At 39.0% G+C, this 26072-nt stretch overlaps 1 protein-coding gene across 2 annotated transcripts in view; it reads right to left on the bottom strand.

The window, feature by feature from the left end:
* Nucleotides 1–1465: 1465 nt before the first annotated feature.
* Nucleotides 1466–26072, bottom strand: part of METTL25 (methyltransferase like 25) — a 250623-nt gene continuing 226016 nt past the window's right edge. Inside the window, exons 13-14 of one of the 2 annotated variants that reach the window (XR_011255835.1) lie at nucleotides 8570–9644; nucleotides 1466–1979 (exon numbers count right to left, since the gene is read on the bottom strand). The gene's annotated coding sequence lies outside the window, so the exon portion shown is untranslated. Of the gene's footprint in view, nucleotides 1980–8569; nucleotides 9645–26072 lie in introns of those variants that run through there. The other variant, XM_069584143.1, reaches the window with a different exon arrangement.

Below are 26072 nucleotides of genomic sequence, written 5' to 3'. Positions count from 1 at the left end.
TAAACAAAGGAGGGATGTTATTAGCTAATGTAACAGACAAGAACAGGGCTTGGTTTCAGACAGAACTAGGTCTTGGGCTCAAATGTTATGTGGATTTTATTTGTCTCCATATCTCAGATCCACTTTCTCTTTATTGGCTTTAGAAGTGTCCTGAGGCAGAAGCACATCATCTCTGATGGGCACAACTTGAGTCATGCACCATCCTTGAACCAATGACTAGACCACAGGGATGTGGTACTTTGGTCAGACTCGAGTTATCTACCCATTCAGGGAGTCAGGGGCTCAAGTCATTTTATTCACACCACATCGACAAAAGCTATGCGAAAGGGATGTGGCATCAACAAGAGGAAAAGAAGAGATCCTTCTGTAGTCTAAACATCCTTTTCACATTCTATGAACAGACATGGCATAGCATCCTCAAAATGACAGGAGAGGATGAGATCAAGGGTTTAGATAGAAAGATTTTGTAAGACTTAAACTGTTCAGCCACATAAGGATAGGAACTTTTAAAAATCTGAAAGGGTGAAGCAAAAACCTCTGGGTCACCAATGACAAGAAAAAAAAAGCTTTCAGCACAATTTACACTTATGTCCTTTGATCCCTTGGCTGCTCAGACTAAACCTATTTCCATCCTTGAGTTTTAATATCTTTCCACTTGGCTATAAATTCAGATATTTACAGCTCTGTGCTCTTTTCATGACTTCAAATTTGGTGCCTCTCCTGGTCTCTCAAATCCTAGCCTTCTTGATCCTTTGATCTATCCTGGTTTCTAGGTACCCTGTCAACAACAACTGTCCCTCAGCGCCTCTTCTTTGAGATCTTAATCATCTTACCCTACAATTATTCTCTATCATCTCTCTCCAACCTCCATCTGACCATGGACAGCAGGAATCATTCTTCCTCCTGTAAACTACTAATATATGTTATTATCTGAAAAAGACTTGAAGTTTTAGGATTCTGGCAGGATTATCCTTGGGAAAGAATGAAGGTACTTCTTTTGCATGTATGCAAGGTACAGAGGCAATATAGAGGAATGTTCAGGTGGAGAGGGGTGGGAGGATTCATGTGGCACAGCCTCCATTTTCTCAGAAACAGATGCTCTGAGAAATGGAGGAACTGTCTGCAGAAACAGCTGTGGAGAAGTGGTAGGTAATCCTTCAGATGGCTGAAAATATTTCTGAGCTGCCGTGAGATCCCAGCTGAGGTCATAGAGCATGAAAATACGTAGCAGAAGGAAATGTATGGCATTTTCCTTCTCTTGGTATTTGAAGATATTTTTAATATCTGCACATGTGCATAAACTCCATTAATATTTATACCAGTTGAATAGTACAATCACTTGCCTTCTAGGTTGGTAAAATCATCAATGAATCACTGGTAAATTGAGTCTAAAAATAAGTTTGTGATCCTCAAACAGTTTTCATCAGAAAGTTGTGCAGAAAAACCACAGACTTTTAACACAGTGTTTTGTTTTGCTTTATCTTATTTTATTTGAAAAAGTTAGAACGTGTAAGCTTGTTTTGTTGTTCAGTCACTCAGTCACGTTCGACTCTTTGTGACCCCATGGACTGCAGCACGTCAGTCCTCTTCCCTGTCCTTCACCATCTCCCAGCGTTTGTTCAAACTCTTGTCCATTGAGTCGGTGTTGCCATCCAATTATCTCATCCTGTGTCGTCCCCTTCTTCTCCTGCCTTCAATCTTTCCCAGCATAAGGGTCTTTTCTAATGAGTCAGCTCCTCATACCAGGTAGCCAAAGTATTGGAGCTTCAGCTTCAGTCCTTCCAATGAATATTCAGGATTGATTTCCTTTAGGATTAAATGTAAGCTTATAATCCTTTAGTAATAATTCTTCAACCCTTGTGTTCATGAGAGAGATTCTGATTCAGCAGGTCAGCATCAGAAATACTAAATGTATGTTATTAAAAGCACTCGATGAATCTGTGAGAGCTGTTCCCTTGATAAGACTCCAGAAGCATGGTCTATGTAGAGGAAAAGGCATAGTATCTGTCAGTCTATAGAGTCTCTGTGCTGCAATTAGCCCATCAATTTGTCCTTCCCACCAATTTATCCTAATGCCGGAGGGTCAAATTTACCCTCTTTCTGTTTCAGTGAATACAGTATATTCCACCAGCCTGCAGAAATGGAACATGGTTCCCAGTAATTAGCAAAGCAGTTCAAATGGCAAACAGTATTTACAAAGGAATCAAAAAATAATAATGAGCAAAGCTAAAAGCCTTGGGCATCACGGTTTAATGATTGGAAGACAGCGGCCTCTGTTAATGGATTGCATTTTATAACCACAGTCTAATGAGGAAATTCACCTTAAAGGATTGCCCAAATTCCTACACATGAATTTCTTAGAAGTGATAAAGTAATAGTGAAGATGATGGCATATTTTAAATACAAGAGCTTATGATAAATGTGACTCATAATACAAAGCTGGAGATACTGAGTTATAATTTAACAACCTTAAGAAGAGGGAAAGCGGCGACTGTGATGAAACACGTATTATGAACTTAGAATAATAACTCAGATCACCTGTCTAATATCTCTAGCTGAAAGATATTTAGCCAGGATCAGGGAAACCTTTGCTATCTTAGTTTGGGGAGCATAGAACGAGTGGAAAGCTGCGCATGTTCCCTGCAGTGGGAAAGTAATAGAATTTAGATTCCAAATAAGAGGAAAGAGAAGAGACAGGATATGGCTCATTTTTTAAGGGATTGGACAATATTCATTTCACGCCATCATTTCTAAGTACAAGTATGCTGCTCTGGACGGTTCCTCTTTGATGTATCTAAAATCCAAAGTGAATACAGAAAAAGGTAGAGATGGGTTCTGACCAGCCGTGGAACAGGGTTGAAGATGGAATGGAGTCAAGATGGGAATAAAGGAAGTATATTGATATGCTCGTCTTTCCCTAATCTCCTAATCCAAACAATTAAAACCCAGTAGGAATTTCCTGTTATAATTTGTTAATTCATTCAGTTATTTATTCTACAGTCTTTAGAGAATACCTATTATGTACTGTGGTTTGTTAAGCTCTCGTCTAAGGAAATACATCATTCCTTTTCCATTTTACAAATGAGAAAAAAACAAAATGCAGGCAACAAAAATAGAACAAAAATGTTTTCATTAATAGAGAGGGAGAGAGACACAGACAGGAGACAAGGAGAGAGGAAGAAAGGGAGGGGAAAGAAAGAGAGAGAAAGAGAGAATGCCGTCTTAACGTGAAACATATATTTAACTCCATGGGCGTATGGGGTGCTAAAGACTTAATAGTTGTGCAATCTATGATACATTCACTAAATAGAACATTATGTGCACAGTCAGTCATGTCTGATTCTTTTGCAACCCCGTGGACTGTGGCCTGCCAGACTCCTCTGTCCATGGGATGCTCCAGGCAAGAACACTGGAGCAGGAAGCCATTTCCTACTCCAGGGTATATTCCCAACCCAGAGATCAAACCCTTAAAATGTGATGAAAAGCATAAATAATGTGAAAGTGCTTATAATATCATTGAAAAATTTAAAAGATATAACAAAGTACAAATATATGTTAGAAGATATATAAAGGCAAAGGAAATTAATCAAACTATTAACACCGGATATATTTAGGTTAGTAGGCCTATGGACATCCTTCTTCGTTCTCTTTTTCTTCCTATTTTTATGTGTTTCCAGATTTCCTTTTATGGAAACAAAATGTATGTACTAGAAAGTGTCTAAATTTGGCTACTTTTAAAGTCTCCATAGACTAGTACTTGTTCCTCTTGAATTTTTGTTACTGTTCTTTATAAATAACAGTTACACATTCTAGACTGGGTTTCCTCTAGCCTTTTAACCAAACAATACATAATGTATCTGTCTATCTATTGCGTGTGTCCTTGTAAACCATTAAATTATCATCTTATAACTACTACGTAATAGGAGAGAGAGCCACAGTTCTACTAAGGTTGTAAGACTGTGATGCAGTAAGCTTTGTTTTCTGTATCTGGTGTTACTCTATGTTATTTGGAAATTATAATTTTAAGAAAGATTACCTAACAGCACAACATAAATTCTTTGAGTGGCTTTGAGGGTGACTAGTATTCATGTGTGTTAATGTGTGGATTTCTTAATATGAATGGAATATTCAGAAGCATGCGTTCCAATAAATATTTAACATTTGACATATAGTAGAAGTTGAAGATAACCACATTTGGCTCAAGACTCAGTGACTCCCAGTCCTTCATTTACTATTCTGAGTATTAATTTTAACATTAAATTAATGGAAACTCATTTATTTATTCTGGGTGGAGAATTGGTGGTCAAAATTAAGATGATGATTTGAGCTACCTATCAAAAATATTTTGAAAGTGCAGAGAGATTTATAAAATATAAATAGAACAAAATATTTCAAATACTTGAGAAATGATCATTTGTATATATTTTATGGATTCTATTTGCCAACAAAGGTCCGTCTAGTCAAAGCTATGGTTTTTCCAGTAGTCATGTATGGATGTGAGAGTTGGAACCTAAAGAAAGCTGAGCACCGAAGAATTGATGCTTTTGAACTGTGGTGTTGGGGAAGACTCTTGAGAGTCTTTTGGACTGCAAGGAGATCCAACCAGTCAATCCTAAAGGAAATCAGTCCTAAATATTTTTTGGAAGGATTGATGCTGAAGCTGAAACTCCAATACTTTGGCCACCTGATGTGAAGAACTGACTCATTGGAAAAGACCCTGATCCTGGGAAAGATTGAAGGCAGGAGGAGAAGGGGATGACAGAGGATGAGATGGTTTGATGGCATCACTGACTTGATGGACATGAGTTTGAGCAAGTTCTAGGAGTTGGTGATGGACAGGGAAGCCTGGCGTGCTACCGTCCATTGGGTCACAAAGAGTCAGACATGACTGAGTGATGGAACTGAACTGAACTATGGATTCTATTTATAGCCCCACCCACCATAGCTGGGGCCTAGTAAACATCTTTAAAGTAAGTTTAATTTACATTGTTTTTATCTTAGTTTGATTCAGCAGAGCTATATTAATAAAGCAGAATAACAACATTCAAGATAGAGGTGCTGATACTCCATTGTATGTACATGAGTGTGCAAGTGCGGTTGTGTGTTTGAGAAAGTGTGTACACCTTTCCATGACATATGACAAAGCATACGTCTCTGAAGGTAGCTTGGGAGAACTCTAGTCTCGTTTTCTCATTTCCAGCAAACCCTTTTCTATGCTTTTCACATGCAACATGGATGTTTACTTAATTGTTTGAGAAATTCTATGCAAATGCAGATTCACAATTCATCTCACCTCTTTCTCAAACTAGATGACCAATTCTAAGACTTAGAAATATCATGTAAGTGAAAATTCTGGAGCTGCCCTCCCAGGGCAATCAAGGGGCTCTGAAGACTCTCCCTGCCTTTGCTTCTATTACCTTCCTGGATATTAGGTAGAATTTTAGTGTATTCCATGGATATAGTTTTTCTTTGTTTTAAATTGCATTATAGTTGATTTACAATGTTGTGTTAGTTTCAGGTATACAGGATATATACACACACATATATTATTTTTCAGATTTTTTTCCCTTACATGTTATTACAAAATTTTGAGTATAGTTCCTTGTGCCATACAGTAGGTGCTTGTTGGTTATCTATTTTACATTTAGTAGAGAGTATATGTTAAACCCCAACCTCCTATCCTAAACCCCAACTCCCTATTTTCTCCTTTGGTAACAGTAACTTTGTTTTTTACATCTGTGGGTCTATTAGCATTTTGTATTAATAAACAAGTTCATTTTATCATTTTTTAAAGCTTCACATATAAGTGATACCATATGATACTTGTTTTCCTCTGTCTGGCTTACTTTACTTGCATGATAATCTCCAGGTCCATCTGTGTTGCTGAAATGACATTATTTCAGAATGACCACCATCAAAAAGTCTACAAATAATGAATACTGGAGAAGATGTGGAGAAAAGGGAACTCTGTCATACTCTTGGCAGGAATGTAAACTAGTGCAGCCATCATGGATGACAGTATGGAGGTTCCTTAAAAAAACTAAAAATAGAGCTACATATGATCCTGCAATCCCATTCCTGGGCATATATCTTCAGGAAACCATAATTTGAAAAGATATATGCACCCCAATATTTATTGCAGCACTATTTACAATAGCCAAGATATGGAAGCAATCACAGCCACATTTTTGTATGGATATGCATTCCACTCCTAAACTGTAGTTGTGAAAGAAATCAAATTAAATCTCACTCTGATCTTCCATCCTGCCAGAACAGCAGAAAGTCAGTATAAAACACTATTGTTGTGGGGAGGAGGTGGCGGAGTTGTCATTTCTCAGAATCCCACAAAAATTCAAGAAACTTATATAATGCCTCAGAAATGAAAGAGGGCACTTCAGTTCAAAGTTTTCCATTGATTTCATTCATTCAACAAATACTGAAAACTTGCTAATGGACAGGCATTGTTCCAGGCACTAAAGACACATTAGTGAACGAGGCACCACCATCCAGATGCCCTTGGTCCTTTCCAGGCAGGTAGCTCTGTGGCTCCAGTGCTGGTGGCTTTGCTGATGCTGGCTGACCTGAGGCCAGGGTCCAGCTCCTGTAAGTCTGCTTTTCAAGCATCCTCCACTAAGGCCTTGTTTGCTCCAGATATTACTTCCACCCTCTCTCTTATTTGTCTTTTCTCTCTTCCTCCTCCTCATTCTATACCAAATACGCTCTTGCCAACTCTTCCTCTGATATGTTTCCAAAGCTCAGAAAACAGATTATCTGTAAGCAACATTTGCTTTTTGTCCGCTAACACAAACCTCCTCTCTAGCAAGCTGGCACAAAACTCTGGCTTGGAAGAAGGTACAGTGGGAAGGTAAAGAAGAAGAAAGAAACATAAGCTCATATGAGAATTACAAACACTGAGGGAAGTGTGGCGGGGTCTTAGAGAGACCTTACTTTCCCAAAAGCTGTTCACCTTTGGCTTTCCAGAAATATTTTCTGTTTACAAATTCAATCTGACCCTTTATGAAATTGAGTTTATGTTTGCAAGAGGTGAAAGGATTTAAGGTCAAGTCTCAAGAGTTTTATCTAGGTTCTAATATTTGTGTGATTCTAAATCTTATCTCTGTAATCTGATCTAAACAAAAAAATAGATGAACCAGAAATATTCTGGACTTTTAAAAGTCTATTTTTCCTATTGAAGCTTCCTATATCCTGTATTCTTTATGAATTCTCTATAACCTGGACATATTTAATGCAATTATTAGGGATCAAAACAACTAAATATAAGAGAACAACATTCATAGTTAGTCCTGCAAAAAAAGACATCATATCTACTTCATTTCCATCTCAGAGGATATTCAGTCACTGAGTGAAAGGAAAATCAAACACATCAGAGGAAATGTTAAGAATGCATGCTACTCAAGGCAGTCTCTGATAGTTTAGCTCTTAGAGAATCAAAAGCTAAACTTTGGGGTTTTGAAGCCAGCACTTATTTGAAAGTCTAGACATCAATGAGCTGATGTGAGAAGGAATATAATTTGGCCTTGGAATGGAATAAATAGCAGTGCAAATAAATGAGGAGGCATAAACTCTATAATTTGCCCAATTTTCTAAATCATCTTCACAGCTACTTTCATGGAATATATAATACCTTTTAACTTTGACTTTGAACAGCTTTGGCATTTCTGAACTTTAGGGTGACTACTGATTACTCAAATCCTAAATTATATATATTCTCTTCTATTTATCTTTTTTTGCCAGTTTCTGGTTCAGAAGAAAGCCTTGTACAGGGAGTAGATATCTCTTTCTGGAAAACAATGTATTCTTGCCCTTTCTCTACTCCATGCCACCCTGACCTGAAACACTTCCTTGTCTTCCTACCTGTCTGTGCCCCCTTACAATCCCCTTCCCTGCAACCCTTGGCAGGAACCCATATTTCATTTCCAGTACTACACACTGCGAGAGTAATATATATGAAAATGAAACAAAAATTCCTTTAATGCATTCTGGCTAAGAGATTCGGTAAGTTCAAAGATTTATTACCCTGGAAGGCAAATGCTTAAGAGTTCTCTTTTCAAATAAAATTTCTATGGAAATCATATATTTGCTTTGGAATTATTTGTATGCTAATCATTTACATCTATCTGGATGTGAGCTTTAAGAAGAAAATCCACAACTCTGTCTCTGCCATGGTGGTGAACGGAAAGGATGGGGTGGAGTGGCTGATTTGGTCTTCTGTAAATTTAGCAGTAGCATAGGTGTTCCAGATCAGGGGTAGTGGTCACTTTACTACCAGTGAAGTACTTCTGAGACTCAGTTTTTGCTGGAATCTGGTCTATGGAGTATTTAAGTAATACTACTTGAAACTGTTTACATTTCTAAAGAAGTTAACAGTATTTCTTCTTCCTCTGATCCTTTGTAGAAAGTTAGAAAGAAGAAATCAGAGGATGAGAGGAGAGAAAGAGGAATAAGTGTGATTAAACATGTACTGTACAATGAAATTTTCTAGGTATTTTCATAAGGCATCAATGCATAAATACATATAATTTGGGGTTAGATTTATGATATTACTTACATTTTTGGAAGCTTCTTTTGACTCTGAAAGCCTACGATTTCACATAAGAGCCTGAAATATTAATTTACATGCATAAGCATATTAATTCACATGCATAAGCATATTAATCAACCTCTGGGTCAAAATGACCTAGAGTAAATACAGTGAAGCTGAAGTGGATCAGATTTTTCTTTTCAAAATCATTCTCAATAATTAAAAACATCCACTTCTCAAAGTAAAAGAAAATCTAATTCTTTATAAAAATGTAAATGCATGCCATAGGCTCTGCATCTAAAACAGAAAAAGCAAGGTTTTGGTTTTTTAAATTAAAATAATAAAACTATATATTGAGTTCTGATTATACTGAGGTCTGTACCAATTTTCCCTTCATTGTTACAGCCTAAGAGAGATACAGTTTCCTTCACTTTACAAGGAGGTGCCAGAAATATCTAAGGTCTCATGAATATTATCTAACAGTCAGTCTATAGTCCTAGCCGAGGGCACACAACCTTAAAGACTTTTTTTTCCTTTCTAAAAAAAAATATATTTTCAATTGGAGGATAATTGCATTACAATATTTTGTTGGCTGCTGTCATACGACAATGTGAATCAGCCACAAGCAGACATATGTCCCCTCCCTCCTGAACCCACCCCATGCCACCCCTCTAGGTCGTCACAGGGCACTGGGTTTGGCTCCCTATGAACATGCAGCAGCCTCCCCCGGCTTCTGTTTTACACATGGTCGTGTATATGCCACGGTAGTAGCCTTTTACACAAGGTAGTAGCATATGTCAATGCCACTCTCTCAATTTGTCCCACCCTCCCCTTCACCCATATGGCTGCTGCTAAGTCGCTTCAGTCGTGTCCAACTCTGTGCGACCCCATAGACGGCAGCCCACCAGGCCCCACCATCCCTGGGATTCTCCAGGCAAGAACACTGGAGTGGGGTGCCATTTCCTTCTCCAATGCACGAAAGTGAAAAGTGAAAGTGAAGTCGTTCAGTCGTGTCCAACTCTCAGTGACCCCATGGACTGCAGCCCACCAGGCTCCTCCATCCACGGGATTTTCCAGGCAAGAGTACTGGAGTGGGGTGCCACTGCAAAACAAACAAACAAAACAACAACTAGGAACAAAACTACCATATGACCCAGCAATCCCACTTACTGGGTATATATCCTGAGAAAATCGTAGCTGAAAAAGACACATGTACCCCAATGTTCATAGCAGCTCTATTTATAATAGCTAGGACGTGAAAGCAACCTACATGTCCATCAGCAGGTGAGTGGATAAGAAGTTGTGGTACATATATACAATGGAGTATTGCTCAGCCACAAAAGGAGTGCATTTAAGTCAGTTCTAGTGAGGTGCATTTGTTATAGAGAGTGAAGTAAGTCAGAAAGAGCAAAGCAGGTTTCATATATTGTTGCATATATACAGAATCCAGAAAAATGGTACCGATGAACCTATTTGCCAGGTAGGAATAGAGATGCAGACATAGAGAGCAGATTTTGGCCACATTCTCACTTTAGGCATCTTACAGCTTTGGTATGAGCATAGCACTGAGGCCAGAAATGAAAGAATGATATTTGAAAGGTAGAGCATCTCTTTCAAAGCAGTGATATTTGAAAGAGGAACCTTGTGGCTATGTCAGTAAGATTGAACTCATCACAGTTCAAGTTCAAGCTAAGGGAGTCCTCAGAAGCAGTTCAGCTCTCCAAACCCAGACAAAACCACTGAAGTAGACTAAGAGGCTAAGTGAAGGCAGTGAGGGCAAGTGACTCCAGGAGATGAGACATTTCCACCTGACTTCTGAGCAGGTCAGGAACATAAGAAAGTAAAATTAATTTATTTCAAAAACGGGTATTGAGTGTAGCCTATCTGCCAGGGATACAGAGATGAGTCTTATGGGGAAAAGCAGACAGCATGTCAGTTAGGACTCCTTCGGTTGCAGATGATGGAATACCTAACCCAAATTAGTCCAAGCAAAGAGACTACACTGAAATCTTAACTGAGATCATCCAGATGTTCAAGAGGCCTCTGGTAGACATGGCTTTATTTGGGGCTCAAACAATGTCACCAGATGTTTTACTTCCCCAAGGGATTTCAGGCTTATATTTGCCTTTACTTTGTCCTACAGGTGAGAGGTTGACAGAAACCAAATAACCTCATGAAAGTGAAAGTGCTAGCCACTCAGCCATGTCTGACTCTTTGTGGCCCCATGAACTGAAGTCCACTAGGCTCTTCTGTGCATGGGATTCTCCAGGCAAGAATACAGGAGTGAGTCGCCACTTCCTTCTCTAGGGGATCTCCATGACCAAGGGATCAAACCTTGGTCTCCTGCATTGCAGGCAGATTCTTTATCATCTGAGCCACAGGGAAGCCCAAATAACCTCATACGAGGACAAAAGTACTGGAATTAAAACTTACTAGCTCTGATTTACCTGGCTTGGGTGTACTCAAGCATGAAGCAGTCACTATGGTTAAACAGATGGAATGCATCTACTGGCTTAGCCAAGGGGTGGCCTTAGCAGAGGAGGCACGGAAGTAGAGACTAGATAAACCAAAACTGGAATCTTAATGTCACAGGCAGAGAGAATGACCCTTAAGTGACAAAACGAATGTTTGCCACCCATATCCAAGTTATTATTTCAATGTGATGAGTCATCTAATAGAATTACAATGGAGTAAAATCAGGAAGTTTCTAACATCAAAGACTAGGAAGTTTCTAACTTGATTAAATATAATATTTGAGCTAAGCCTTGATGATAGGTGAAATGAGAAAAATGGGGAGAAAAAGAAAAGGTGTAGCAGTGAGTTAAAATGAAAATCAGGGTAGTTGTTTGGAACGGTGAAGACTGTGACGGGAACACCAAGTGTTAAGATTTTGAGAGGCAGAGGGAAGAACTGGGGAGGACTGAGCAATAAGCAACCTTCTGGTCCTTCATGGGGAGGATCCTGGCTCTGCGCTTCAATCACTGAGTGAAATGGCTCACTGAAGGTTTTCAAACAGTGCTTCAAGACAAGAGTTGGCAAGCTTTTTGTGTAGAGGGCCAGTTAGTGACTATACTAGGTTTTTTTTTTTTACGCCATATGTTGTCTACTACTCATCATAGCCATTGTTGTGTGGAAACAGCCACAGGCAATACATAAATAAATGACTATATGCCAAGAAAACTGGACTTATGGACACTGAAATTTGTATTCAATATAATTTTTACATTAAAGGAAGGAAATATTATTCTTTAACTAAATGTTTTTCAATCATTGAAACATGTTAAAACAAAGTCTGAGCTTAGGATGGTTTAAAAGAAAAAAAAAAACTAAAGAGGTGGGCTAGGTTTGGCCTGTATACCTGGTCATTGTTTCACTGACTCCTAGTCTAAAATGATCAGTTCTACATTTCCGGATTACCTAAAACACATACAAAAGGAACAGTAGATTAAAAAGAGAGGCAGCAAGGAGAGCTATTAGGAGACCATTGAAGTTGGTTCACTGTAAATGAGAAATTGAAAATCTTGAAATTTTAGGCTTCATACCTTAAGGGAAGAGAACCGTGAACTAAGTGACGAGGTACCCTTTGTTATAGAGTTAGGCCTATCAAAGAATTAACCCGGAGTAACTGGAGAAAGGGCCAGATGGAGGTTGGTGATTCAAGTTGGAAAAGAGGGAGTAATATAAGCCTAGAGGGTAGAATATATTTCCTGAGACTTGCAGGATGTGGCAGAGATGGTAGGTCAGTTCTGTTGTGGAAATACTGGAAGCGCAAGGACCTCAAGGTATGGGGAAGCTATGGACAGCTCCATAGATGTTAGGATCAGTGGTTGAGCTTGGCACCTGGGAATGGATGCCGTTACAGGAGGAGATAGTTTTGGACCATTCTTCAGTGGTCTGAAAAGAATCTCAAGTGGTGACTATTATGGAATGAATACCCAAACTCTTCCCTCTTTTTCTAGATTTTATAAATCATCCTGTTCTTTAATAATTTTAAGAGAAGAGGAAATGTCTTTTGGAAACAGACTAAGTTGGAATTTCTACTATCTGGGTAGGCATCTCTGCTTATTGATTCCAGTTAGTTGGAATAGACTATGAGATAAGCAGATTTCATTCTTAACCAAGTGAAAAATCCCAGCTATATATAGCAGCTGTGAAGCATCCCTGCCACCTTGAAAATTTAGTCACTGTGTATGAAGTCAGAAAGGAAAGATTAGTTGACATAAATAATGACCCATCCTGGAAAAAGAAACTCTAAGCATGGGTCCTTCACCCTCTGAATCAAAATAGAATCCACCCAGGTGAAGTATAGTCTATAACTGAGGCATTCACCTATGAAGCAGAGCGCAGTGCTACAAAGAATATAGAGTTTCTTTGTAAGATAATTTATCAGGTAGAAAAGAATTTATGGACATGATGTAAGAGAACACTTGCTGTGGTACATTTGGAACTTTTACTCTATTTGTAGAATTCATTATTTGAGAGTTAAATTCAGTAGGCTTTATATGAACAAATTCTTTGAGTTTTTTTTTCAAAGGGCCTATTCAATGAAGTATTGCGAATGGCCACTTAATCATCCAACTAAGGCATGGATATAGTACTGTGGGAAGTTAAAGGTTTTGCTCAAGGCTACTCTATTCATGAAAAAATGAAAACTAAATTAAAATCTTCAGATTCTTAATTCAGCTCTCATCTTTACCATTATTAGTGTGGCTCTTTGTTTATTCCCCCATAATTTATACTAACATAAGCACCTTTATCATTTATGGTCACTTCTGGTGAAGAGGAGAAATAAAATTATTCTGCTTAATGTACTTATTTCTCACATTCCTGGGATTTTTTCATCCTTTCATTCCTTTCTTTAAAAATAGTAAGTATTTTTTAAAGAACAGACTCTGGAATAGATGTTTGTTTGGGAAATAAAGATAAATAATAAGTAAGCCAAAATCATAGTCTAAAACAGGGGTATTCATAATATGTGTGAATGGTACAATGGTACAAATGTATGGTACAAAGGTAAAAATCATTAGATCAGCCCAGAACTCATTCAAAATGCAAAGTCAGGCTCCCAACTTTACCTAACAATTTGTCTTAACAACAATTCCCTCCAGGGAATTCTGATCTATGTTAAGGATTGAGAACAACTGGTCTAGGGAAAATATACAAGCAAATAGATTTATAAAACCTTTTGCTAAGATGAATAAGAGTTATGTATAAATTCTGGCTGGAGCAGAGAGGAGGGAGCTTCTAATCTCTTCTACATTTGCTTTAGATAATACATGCTCTATCTAAAATGCACAGATGTCCTTGGCATACCTCCTTTGCATAAAATATATCACTATTCCCTACTGCCTTCAGAATAAAGTCTAAGGTTTCCAGCGTGGCATTTGAAGGGGCCCTGGGTTTGACCCTGTCTTCTCTGCAGTCTCATCTCTTGCCACTCCGTCCACATTGTACACTCTGGAGCACACGCGCACACACCACGCTATTTTCACCTCGCCCTGTGCCTGGAGTGTCTCTCCCTCATGCCCCTCCACAAAGTCGGGCCACGATGGGACTCCACTTTAGACTCACGTCCTCAGGGAAGTCTTGCCCAACGTCCCTATGGCCATCACAGCTGCTTCTGTGTGTAACTGCTTCACTGGACTTGTTGCACTGCAGAGTTTCTCAGTACATCTGTCCATCTCTACCACATAATTCTTAGCTCCTGCAAACAAGAGTGCTTAACATTCACTTCAGTGTTCTTAATGCCACTGCAGTGCTTGGAACCAACTGGAAGGACAAGAAAATGTCCAATGAATGCATTTTAAGAAAGGAGTATGTTTCTTATATAAAGATTTCTGTATCGTATAGCTAGCCTTTCAGGTATATGCTTGTTCTTCAACTCTGCATTATTAGGGAAGTCCATGGATTGGAAAGTTCCAATAATTTGCAAATTTTTGGAATCAAAATATTGCTCAAAAATTCATGGAAAAAAATTTAAATAACAATTCCAAATACCATCATTCAGATTCATGGCAAGAATTTTTATAACTTTCTTTGGAAATTTTTCTGTGTGTATCTGACTAAGTGACTTCTTCCCCATTTTGTCATTTTATACCAATTTTAGGATTCCGTGTAAGTCAATACTTTTTGTCTTAATATTATTCAAAATTTAATGGATGTCTATTATGTGCTAAGTGCTAGAGGTAGAAAGTAGAGTGCTATGACATAAATACCATAAATTCCTAGCATAGAAGATACTACAAGCAGAATACAGATTTAATACTACCCAGGGCTAAGGTCCATAAGGTCAGAGAATCAGACACAACTGAAGCAATTTAGCACAGCACAGCACACAATCCACGATAGGGACCACATTATCTTTGTTCAAAAAAAAGAGAGAGATTAAATAATTTGCTAAATATCACATGCTTGGCAAGGAACAGAGCCCCAGACATGAACTCACGTTGTTCTGATAATATTGTGCTCTAATGATTGTTTATTGCTTTTCTTGGCCCCCTGCTAAGTTTCATGGAACTGTTGGTTAGATACACTTAACTCCATATTCATAGATGCCTTTGTTATCAAGTACAAAATTTTGGAATGTCTAATAACTGAATTTTACTTCAGAATGTAAACCCCTAGAGGCGGACACCATTTATTCCCAATTCCCTTGTACAAAGAGTCTGTATTACTCTGCTCTGACATGCATTTACAGTGACTTTAAAAGATTATTGAGATAATTATATACCACAAGTTGCTTCAACTCAATTTTCACACTATTAATTCATTCCACAAATGTTGATTAAGCACCTATTTTGTGTAAGATATGTCTTTGCCCTGGAGCTAATAGAGAAGGAAACAATCTCTCTTTGGAGTTCAGTTCAGTTCAGTCGCTCAGTCGTGTCCGACTCTGCGACCCCATGAATCGCAGCACGCCAGGCCTCCCCGTCCATCACCAACTCTCGGCGTTCACTCAGACTCACGTCCATCGAGTCGGTGATGCCATCCAGCCATCTCATCCTCGGTCGTCCTCTTCTCCTCCTGCTCCCAACCCCTCCCAGCATCAGGGTCTTTTCCAATGAGTCAACTCTTTGCATGAGGTGGCCAAAGTACTGGAGTTTCAGCTTCAGCATCATTCCTACCAAGGAAATCCCAGGGCTGATCTCCTTCAGAATGGACTGGTTGGATCTCCTTGCAGTCCAAGGGACTCTCTAGAGTCTTCTCCAATACCACAGTTCAAAGGCATCAACTCTTCAGCGCTCAGCCTTCTTCACAGTCCAACTCTCACAGCCATACATGACCACTGGAAAAACCATAGCCTTGACTAGATGGACCTTAGTCGGCAACGTAATGTCTCTGCTTTTGAATATGCTATCTAGGCTGGTCATAACTTTTCTTCCATGGAGTAAGCGCCTTTTAATTTCATGGCTGCAGTCAGCATCTGCAGTGATTTTGGAGCCCAAAAAATAAAGTCGGACACTGTTTCCACTGTTTCCCCATCTACTTCCCATGAAGTGATGGGACCAGATGCCATGATCTTCGTTTTCTGAATGTTGAGCTTTAAGCCAACTTTTTCACTCTCTTCTTTCATTTTCATCAAGAAGATCTTTAGTTCCTCTTCACTTTCTGCCATAAGGGTGGTGTCATCTGCATATCTAAGGTGATTGATATTTCTCCCATCAATCTTGATTCCAGCTTGTGATTCTTCCAGTCCAGCGTTTTTCATGATGTACTCTGCATATAAGTTAAATAGGCAGGGTGACAGTATACAGCCTTGAGGTACTCCTTTTCCTATTTGGAACCAGTCTGTTGTTTCATGTCCAGTTCTAACTGTTGCTTCCTGACCTGCATACAGATTTCTCAAGAGGCAGGTCAGGTGGTCTGGTATTCCCATCTCTTTCAGAATTTTCCACAGTTTATTGTGATCCACACAGGCAAAAGCTTTGGCATAGTCAAAAAACAGAAATATATGTTTTTCTGGAACTCTCTTGCTTTTTCCATGATCCAGTAGATGTTGGCAATTTGATCTTTGGTTCCTCTGCCTTTTCTAAAACCAGCTTGAACGTCAGGAAGTCCACGATTCATGCATTGCTGAAGCCTGGCTTGGAGAATTTTGAGCATTACTTTACTAGCATGTGAGATGAGTGCAATTGTGTGGTAGTTTGAGCATTCTTTGACATTGCCTTTCTTTGGGATTGGAATGAAAACTGACCTTTTCCAGTCCTGTGGCCACTGCTGAGTTTTCCAAATATGTTGGCATATTGAGTGCAGCACTTTCACAGCATCATCTTTTAGGATTTGTAATAGCTCCACTGGAATTCCATCACCTCCACTACCTTTGTTTGTAGTGATGCTTTCTAAGGCCCACTCGACTTCACATTCCAGGATGTCTGGCTCTAGATGAGTGATCACACCATCGTGAATATCTGGGTCATGAAGATCTATTCTGTACAGTTCTTCTGTGTATTCTTGCCACGTCTTCTTAATATCTTCTGCTTCTGTTAGGTCCATACCATTTCTGTCCTTTATCGAGCCCATCTTTGCATGAAATGTTCCCTTGGTATCTCTAATTTTCTTGAAGAGATCTCTAGTCTTTCCCATTCTGTTGTTTTCCTCTATTTCTTTGCATTGATCGCTGAAGAAGGCTTTCTTATCTCTTCTTGGTATTCTTTGGAACTCTGCATTCAGATGTTTATATCTTTCCTTTTCTCCTTTGCTTTTCATCTCTCTTCTTTTCACAGATATTTTTAAGGCCTCCCCAGAGAGCCATTTTGCATTTTTGCATCTTTTCCATGAGGATGGTCTTGATCCCTGTCTCCTGTACAGTGTCATGAACCTCATTCCATAGTTCATCAGGCACTCTATCTATCAGATCTAGGCCCTTGAATCTATTTCTCACTTTCACTGTATAATCATAAGGGATTGGATTTAGGTCACACCTGAATGGTATAGTGGTTTTCCCTACTTTCTTCAATTTAAGTCTGAATTTGGCACTAAGGAGTTCATGATCTAAGCCACAGTCAGCTCCTGGTCTTGTTTTTGTTGACTGTATAGAGCTTCTCCATCTTTGGCTGCAAAGAATATAATCAATCTGATTTCAGTGTTGACCATCTGGTGATGTCCATGTGTAGTCTTCTCTTGTGTTGTTGGAAGAGGGTGTTTGCTACGACCAGTGCATTTTCTTGGCAAAACTCTATTAGTCTTTGCCCTGCTTCATTCCACATTCCAAGGCCAAATTTGCCTGTTACTCCAGGTGTTTCTTGACTTCGTACTTTAGCATTCCAGTCCCCTATAATGAAAAGGATATCTTTTTTGGGTGTTAGTTCTAAAAGGTCTTGTAGGCCTTCATAGAACTGTTCAACTTCAGCTTCTTCAGCATTACTGGTTGGGGCATAGGCTTGGATTACTGTGATATTGAATGGTTTGCCTTGGAGACAAACAGAGATCATTCTGTCCTTTTTGAGATTGCATCCAAGTACTGCGTTTCGGACTCTTTTGTTGACCATGATGGCTACTCCATTTCTTCTGAGGGATTCCTGCCTGCAGTAGTAGATGCAATGGTCATCTGAGTTAAATTCACCCATTGCAGTCCATTTTAGTTCACTGATTCCTAGAATGTCAACGTTCATTCTTGCCATCTCTTGTTTGACCACTTCCAATTTGCCTTGATTCATGGACCTGACATTCCATGTTCCTATCCAATATTGCTCTTTACAGCATCGGACCTTGCTTCTATCACCAGTCACATCCACAGCTGGGTATTGTTTTTGCTTTGGCTCCATCTCTTCATTCTTTCTGGAGTTATTTCTCCATTGATCTCCAGTAGCATGTTGGGCACCTACTGACCTGGGGAGCTCCTCTTTCAGTATCCTATCATTTTGCCTTTTCATACTGTTCAGACAGACAAACTGGTAATTACTATGCAGTGTCTTGAGAACAATAAGCAGAGTCCTGTGGATACACAATGGAAGGACACACGACCTAGACTTGGGTCTGGAGGGAGAGTTACAAATGGATTCCTAGAAAAATGATACAGATGATACCTTTCAATGAAGGACTAGTGGAAGTTATCCTAAGGGAGGAGATGATTTCTGTGCAGATGGAATTGCATGGATAAGAATCTGGAGGTCAAAAGTAATCTTCATAGGCAAGATAGCAGGGTGTACTGGACATCTTTTGTTTTACAATGAGTTTAGACCTTTTCCTAAGAAACATGGAAACTGGTAAAGGAATTTAAACAGAAGGATGATTTGTGTTTTATAAAAGTCCCTTTGGTTAGCGTGTAATCACAAAATCAAAGGGATAAATAAATATTTGAGAGCAAAAAGATCTGTTAAGTGGTTGTGGCACTAATCCAGGAGTGCTTGATGGTGACCCAGAGTAGACATGGTATTAAGAGAAGTGGATAAACTAAAAAGATACCTAAGAGTTAAACTGACAGGCGTTGGTGGTAGATTGTAGGTGCTGGAGGAATTAAGGGTGGAATTGGGAGTACTGTCTAGATTTCTGACTTGAATAGCTTTTATCAGGCTGGGGAACTTAAATGAAGGATGCTTTTAGAGAGCAAGATGGTGAGTCCTGGTTTTGAAAGAATGAGTCTGTGAAGCATGCAGAGCATCTTATAGTGGATTTGGAACCTGCTGGTCACAAAGAAATTTATAGACAACCTAAAGAAAGTATTAGAAAATGTCTGTAGCACGTCAATGGTTTCTTAAAGCTTAAAATGTTATTAGAGTTTACTACCCTCTTTTGAGCTTAGAATAATCTTGAAGTCCATATTTTCCTTATATTCCTTAAAAATATTAAATGCATACCTTGACACCATGCCTAGTAACCACTTATACTTAAGTTTGATTAGTATTATTCTAACAAATAAGAATATATAACTGAAAATAGACATCCCCACATGTCTTTAACAAATCAGTCATCCTTGGGCACCACTTAACCAATCTTTTCTTGATATTCCAGAATTTCTGAGTTCACTTTTTAATTTTCCCTAAAGACTAGATAACTGAATTTAATCTTAGAATAGCTTAAATTCAAGAATAATATTTTGGGGGCATTTTGATTAATTGAAACATGTACATTTACTGAGGAAACAATAATATATATGCTCACATTATTTCAGAAGCTAGTTTTTTTTTTTTTTTTTTTGCTCACCTTATTTTATTAATCTTAATAAAATTAGTGAGGAAATAGCTCATCACCATGGCATGGGGAAATGTCACTGAATCATCATATCCAGCAGGTCCTATTGCAATTTACTTAGTTAATGCTGATATATTAGGTACTTTATTCTGTTAACTGGCTGATGATAAGTGCTGCTTTTATTTTTATTTATTTTTTATCTATTTTTTAAAAATATAAATTTATTTATTTTAATTGGAGGCTAATTACTTTACAATATTATATTGGTTTTGGCATATATCAACATGAATCCACCATGGGTGTACACGTTTTCCCCATCCTGAACCCCCCTCCCACTGCCCTCCCCATCACATCCCCCTGGGTCATCCCAGTGCACCAGCCATAAGCATCCTATCTCATGCATCAAACTTGGACTGGTGATTCATTTCACATATGATATTACAAATGTTTTAATGCCATTTTCCCACCCTCTCCCTCTCCCACAGAGTCCAAAAGACTGTTCTATATATCTGTGTCTCTTTTGCAGTCTTGCAAACAGGGTTATCATTACCATCTTTCTAAATTCCATATATATGCATTAGTATACTGTACAGGTGTTTTTCTTTCTGGCTTACTTCACTGCGCATAATAGGCTCCAGTTTCATTTATCTCATTAGAACTGATTCAAATGTATTCTTTTTCATGGCTGAGTAAAACTCCATTGTGTTTATGTACCACAGCTTTCTTATCCATTCATCTGCTGATGGACATCTTGGTTGTTTCCATGTCCTGGCTATTATAAACAGTGCTGCGATGAACACTGGGGTACACGTGTCTCTTTCAATTCTGGTTTCCTTGGTGTGTATGCCCAGCAGTACAATTGCTGGGTTGTATGGCAGTTCTATTTCCATTTTTTTAAGGAATCTCCACACTGTTCTCCACAGTGGCTGTAGGAGTCTGCATCCCACCAACAGTGTAAGAGGGTTCCCTTTTCTCCGCACCCTCTCCAGCATTTATTGCTTGTAGACTTTTGGATCGCAGCCATTCTGACTGGCGTGAAATGGTACCTCATTGTGGTTTTGATTCGCTAAATGCTGCTTTTAAATGGACTCTTTACTTTGTGCTATTTTGAATATATGGGTGCTGTCCTAGGGATATGAAGAGTCTCTACCAGCTCAGATGGTGAATCAGCACACCCAACCATGCATGCAGAGAGGTCTGTTATTGTTAGTGTTGAACCAGATTTCAACGGTCAGCAATAACCCTCCTGGAGATCATGCCAGCATGTGTGCTATCAAATATTGAAATATGAGCAAACTCAAATAATATCAGTCATAAATACAATCAGTGAGGTGAAAATGATTTGACTCAACTCCCTGAACAAAGACTGAATCACTGTCAAATTCAGTTGAGGCATATGCTTTGCAGGTTTCAAATAAAATTCCATTCACTCCACAGTAAAAAATAACACTTGAAGGACTTTCATGTTCATGGGGCAGAGTCATTTAAATTAAAGCAACCAACAGTGAAAAGCATAGGATCTAGCAAACATCATTGAATTTGAAATCTTCTTAGGATTCATCAGAACCTTCCAATTTCCTTTACAGTGCTGTATCAACTGATACTGAAAAATGCAGGAGAGAAAGTAACATAATCAAAGAGTATTATAAGATCTATTAACTAAGTAACTCAGTCAGATCCACAGAAGGGTAACAGCTGTGGATGCTGAAACCCTTAATAAAGTAACCCTCCTCTCCCTATTTACAAAACCTCTCTGTCATCATCCCTGTTGTGTCTGTCATTTGCACCTGGTATGAGGGTTCTTTGGTGCAACAACACATCACATTTCCATGCACTCAAGAGCCACGGCATTGTATAATCATTATTTCTAAATGCTGACTCTTGTGAATTCAAAGAAAAGACTCAGTACATATTTAAATAGATAACACACTACAAAGAAGTTTATTAGCTGAAGATATGCATAACCTTAAAGTTTTTCTTAGTTCCTATTGCTTTTATTTTGACTGATGATGCTTAATTAATCAGTCATTATCATATCTTACTGTGATTTAGAATGTCAGATGCATGCCTCTGCTCAGAATGAAACTGTCACTCAAATATATATAAATTTTTAAAATTTGTTTTCCTTCCTTAGATTTCTACAAGATGATCGCAGTCTATTCAGAAAAAGTAAAGTAAATTTCTTTGTTTCTTCACATCTTCTCCTTTAGCAAGGGAATCACTTGGTTGAAGAGTTGCAAAGTTCTCTGGACAATGAGGGACCTTTCAACTCAAATACAGACAATGGTCAAGAAATAAGACACTGATCAACCATACAGTTTTGCACTTGATATGCAAGTTTCTAGGAGCTGATGAAGAAGGATAATGGAAAGAAAGGAAGATAATGAAGGCTGGGAGACAGGAAGATGGCTAACATACACCAATGGTACCTTCCAGACTCCTAATTCAAATAAAAATGTTGTTCTTGATTGGACTCCCAGAGACATTTACTGCTCTCCAGTTATTCCCAGAATATATTAAGAAGAGATGGCAAGAATACACAGAAAAACTATACAAAAAAGATCCTCATGACTCAGATAACCATGATGGTGTGATCACTCACCTAGAGCCAGACATCGTGGAATGTGAAGTCAGGAGGGCCTTAGGAAGCATCACTATAAACAAAGCTAGTGGAGGTGATGGAATTCCAGCTGAACTATTTCAAATCCTAAAAGATGATGCTTAAAAATGCTTCACTCAATATGCCAGCAAATTTGGAAAACTCAGCAGTGGTCACAATTCTGGAAATAGTCAGTTTTCATTCCAATCTCAAAGAAAGGCAATACCAAAGAATGTTCAAACTATCACACAATTGCACTCATTTCACACGCTAGCAAAGTAATGCTGAAAATTTTCAACAATACATGAACTGTGAACTTTCAGATGTTCAAGCTAGATTTAGAAAAGTCAGAGGAACCAGAGATCAAATTGTCAGCATTCGTTGATCATAGAAAAAGAGAGAGAATTCCAGAAAAATATCAACTTCTGCTTCACTGACTACTCTAAAGCTTTTGACTGTGTGGTTCACAACAAACTGTGGAAAATTCTTAAAAAGATGGGAATACCAGAGCACCTCACCTGCCTCCTCAGAAAGCTGTATACAAGTCAAAAAGCAACAGTTAGAACCGGACATGGAACAAAGGACTGGTTCCAAATTGGGAAAGGAGTGTGTCAAGGCTGTATATTGTCACGCTACTTATTTAATTTATATTCAGAGTACATCATGCAAAATGCAGGGCTGGATGAAGCACAAGCTGGACTCAAGATTGCTGGGAGAAATATCAATCACCTTAGATATGCAGATGACACCACCCTTAGACAGAAAGTGAAGAGGAGTTAAAAAGCTTCTTGAAGAGAGTGAAAAAGCTGGCTTAAAACTCAGCATTCAAAGAACTAAGATTGTGGCATCTGGTCCCATCATTTCAGGGCAAATAGATGGGGAAACAATGGAAACAGTGACAGACTTCATTTCTGGGGCTCCAAAAACACTGCAGATGGTGACTGCAGCCATGAAATTAAGACACTTGTTTCTTGGAGGAAAAGCCATGACCCACCTAGACAGCATATTAAGAAGCAGAGACATTATTTTGCCAACAAAAGTCAAAACCATGGTTTTTCCAGTAGTCATGTATGAATGGAGAAGGCAATGGCAACCCCACTGCAGCGTTCTTGCCTGGAGAACCCCAGGGATGGGGGAGCCTGGTGGGCTGCCACCTATGGGGTCGCACAGAGTCAGTCACAACTGAAGCGACTTAGCACAGCAACAGCAGCATGTATGAATGTGAGAGTTGGACTATAAAGAAAGCTGAACACCAAAGAATTGATGCTTTTGAACTGTGGTGTTGGAGAAGACTCTTGAGAGTCCCTTGGACTACAAGGAGATCCAACCAGTCAATCCTAAAGGAAATCAGTCCTGAATATTCATTGCAAGAACTGATGCTGAAGCTGAAGCTCCAATACTTTGGCCACCTGAAGTGAAGAGCTGACCCATTAGAAAAGACCCTGATGCTGGGAAAGATTGAAGACATTAGAAGAAGGGTTCAACAGAGGATGAGATGGTTGGATGACATCATTGACTTGATGGACCTGAGTTTGAGCAAGCTCCAGGAGCTGGTGATGGACAGGGAAGCCTGGCGTGCTGCAGTCCATAGGGTCACAAAGAGTTGGAAATGACTGAGTGACTGAACTGAATTGAGTTACCCCCACAACTCAGCCCCTGCTTTTCAGATTTGGAGCTGTACCCATAAAGGCTCTTTTACTTCACATCACATCCCTCTAATGTACAAATAAAAAACGGTGCTAATCACTATCATCGAGCCCTCTGACTACTGTATGAGGTTTCTGCTATTGGCAGCAAATCTCTAAGGACCCCCTGCCTCTAGAAATAACCCTATGAAGTTCTGATGCTTCATCCCCCAAACAAAAATTTCTCTTTACTCTGAAATGCTTCTGTATGATAATTTCTGCTGAGCTGAGCAGCATGAATGTGTGTTGCAGATAAGGCCACTTCAGTCAGTGAAAATGGCTAACACTTTTACTCATGCCAAAAGAAGTCAAATAAATGGTTTTCAGAGACGTGTTTGCATTCTCTTTACATGAGTTCTTGTTTATCATTGACCAAGACTCTGGCAACTGGGAGCATATGACTGGTTCCCAGAAGGCCCTTGAGTTCTAGCCCGCTCCTAATTTTGAATTTGACATACTCAAAATTCAGATAAATACCAAGGAAGAAAGACACCACTGAGGTCTTTAAGCTAAACCCATATCACAGAAGGGCAGGGGCTCATATTACTAGAGTGCAAAATATTTCTCTGAGCATGTTTTTGGAGTAAGAATCTCTCCTATTTAAATCAAATGACCCAAGGAGTGCTTTCTTTAGGAAATGTTCTACTCAAGTTCAATGCATTGTTATAAATTTCTATTTTTTATCCCATTTGTATCACTGACTATGGAAAATTGAAGGTGTGTTAGAGTTCACCAAAGAACAGAACCAATAGGAAATATACATATATAGACATATGCAAGAGGAGGGTTATTATTGGAACTGGCTCACGCAATTATGGAAGCTGAGAAGTCCTACAATCTGTCATTTGCAAGCTGAAGAACCAGAAAAATCAGTGATGTAATTCAGTGTGAGTCCTAAGGCCTGAGAACTGGGAAAATCAGTGATGTAGGTTCCTGTCTGAGTACAAAGGCCTTAGGGACAGGAGGCCCCCTGTCAAAGGCAAGGGAGGATAGACACTTTTTCTCAAGCAAATAGAGCAAATTTATCCTTTCTCTGCCTTTTTTTTTTTTTAAATCTGTTCAGCCTCTCAATGGACTGAATGATGTGTATTCACATGGGTGAGGATGGAATTTCTTTACTCAGTCTACTGACTCAAATGCTAATCTCTTCCAGAAACACCCTCACATAGATGCACCTAGAAATAAAGCTTTTACCAGCTATATGGGCATCACTAAGCCCAGTCAAATTGATGCACAAAACCATCCATTTCATAAGGGCAGTGGTGGAAGCTATGGATTAGCTCAGCTGAAATAATTTTCAACCCCTAAGAGCATGAAGAAAAACAGACATTTCTTAGACAACCTCGTAGCTAGGACTTTTCACATGACTTCCATGTCACCAATGACATGTCTTCATTCAATACTAAGTCAGATGGAATTCTCTGGGAAGAGAACCAGGGTGTAAGGCAGCCAGTTTTCAGGCACAGATTGTGGCAGAAATGACTGGTTCTGGACCCAACAGCTCTAGGGACACCTTCCCAGTTTAGCAGACACCGTGCTACCTAACAATCCTACTGAAGTGAAGGTAACTTTTCTGATTATAGCAGAAGGAAAACTGTTCTGCAGATTGGGGCTGTCCTCTGTGTGCTCAGCGTGTCCTCTGTGTTCCTTCAGCCCAGCTAAAGAAATTATAAGCACCCAGTTCCCTGAAATAAACCCCTTTCACTGAAATAAACCTGCAAGCCGAGGGATCCTATTATCTGTGATTGAAACTTAAAGAAGAGTCAAGAGAAAAGTAAATTAAACAAGAGAGCCTTTAAATTTGTTGAGTAGTCATTTCCCATTTATTGTTCTAACTTAATTTCAATTTCTAGAACAATACTGTGGAGTAGTTATAATTTTACAGAAAAGAAAATAAAGAAGTGAAGACATTCACAAAGAGGTGAAGAAATTTACCTTGGGTCACACAGTGTAAAAACAATAAAGCCATGATTTGAAGCCAGCTCTGTGTTACATTAAGTCCCATGAGCACAGTCACTGAGATGTTAAGCCTCCCCAGTGAAAAGGAAAGCTGAGTCACTCTCAGCAACTTGGCAGGTTGTGATTGAGGGCAATTTTGTCAAGATCAAGATATAAA

The sequence above is a fragment of the Ovis canadensis genome, chromosome 3, assembly GCF_042477335.2.
Source record: "Ovis canadensis isolate MfBH-ARS-UI-01 breed Bighorn chromosome 3, ARS-UI_OviCan_v2, whole genome shotgun sequence".
Taxonomy (NCBI): Eukaryota; Metazoa; Chordata; class Mammalia; order Artiodactyla; family Bovidae; genus Ovis; species Ovis canadensis.
Note: the sequence above shows the minus strand (reverse complement) of the source record. Positions and strands in the feature narration are given on the sequence as shown.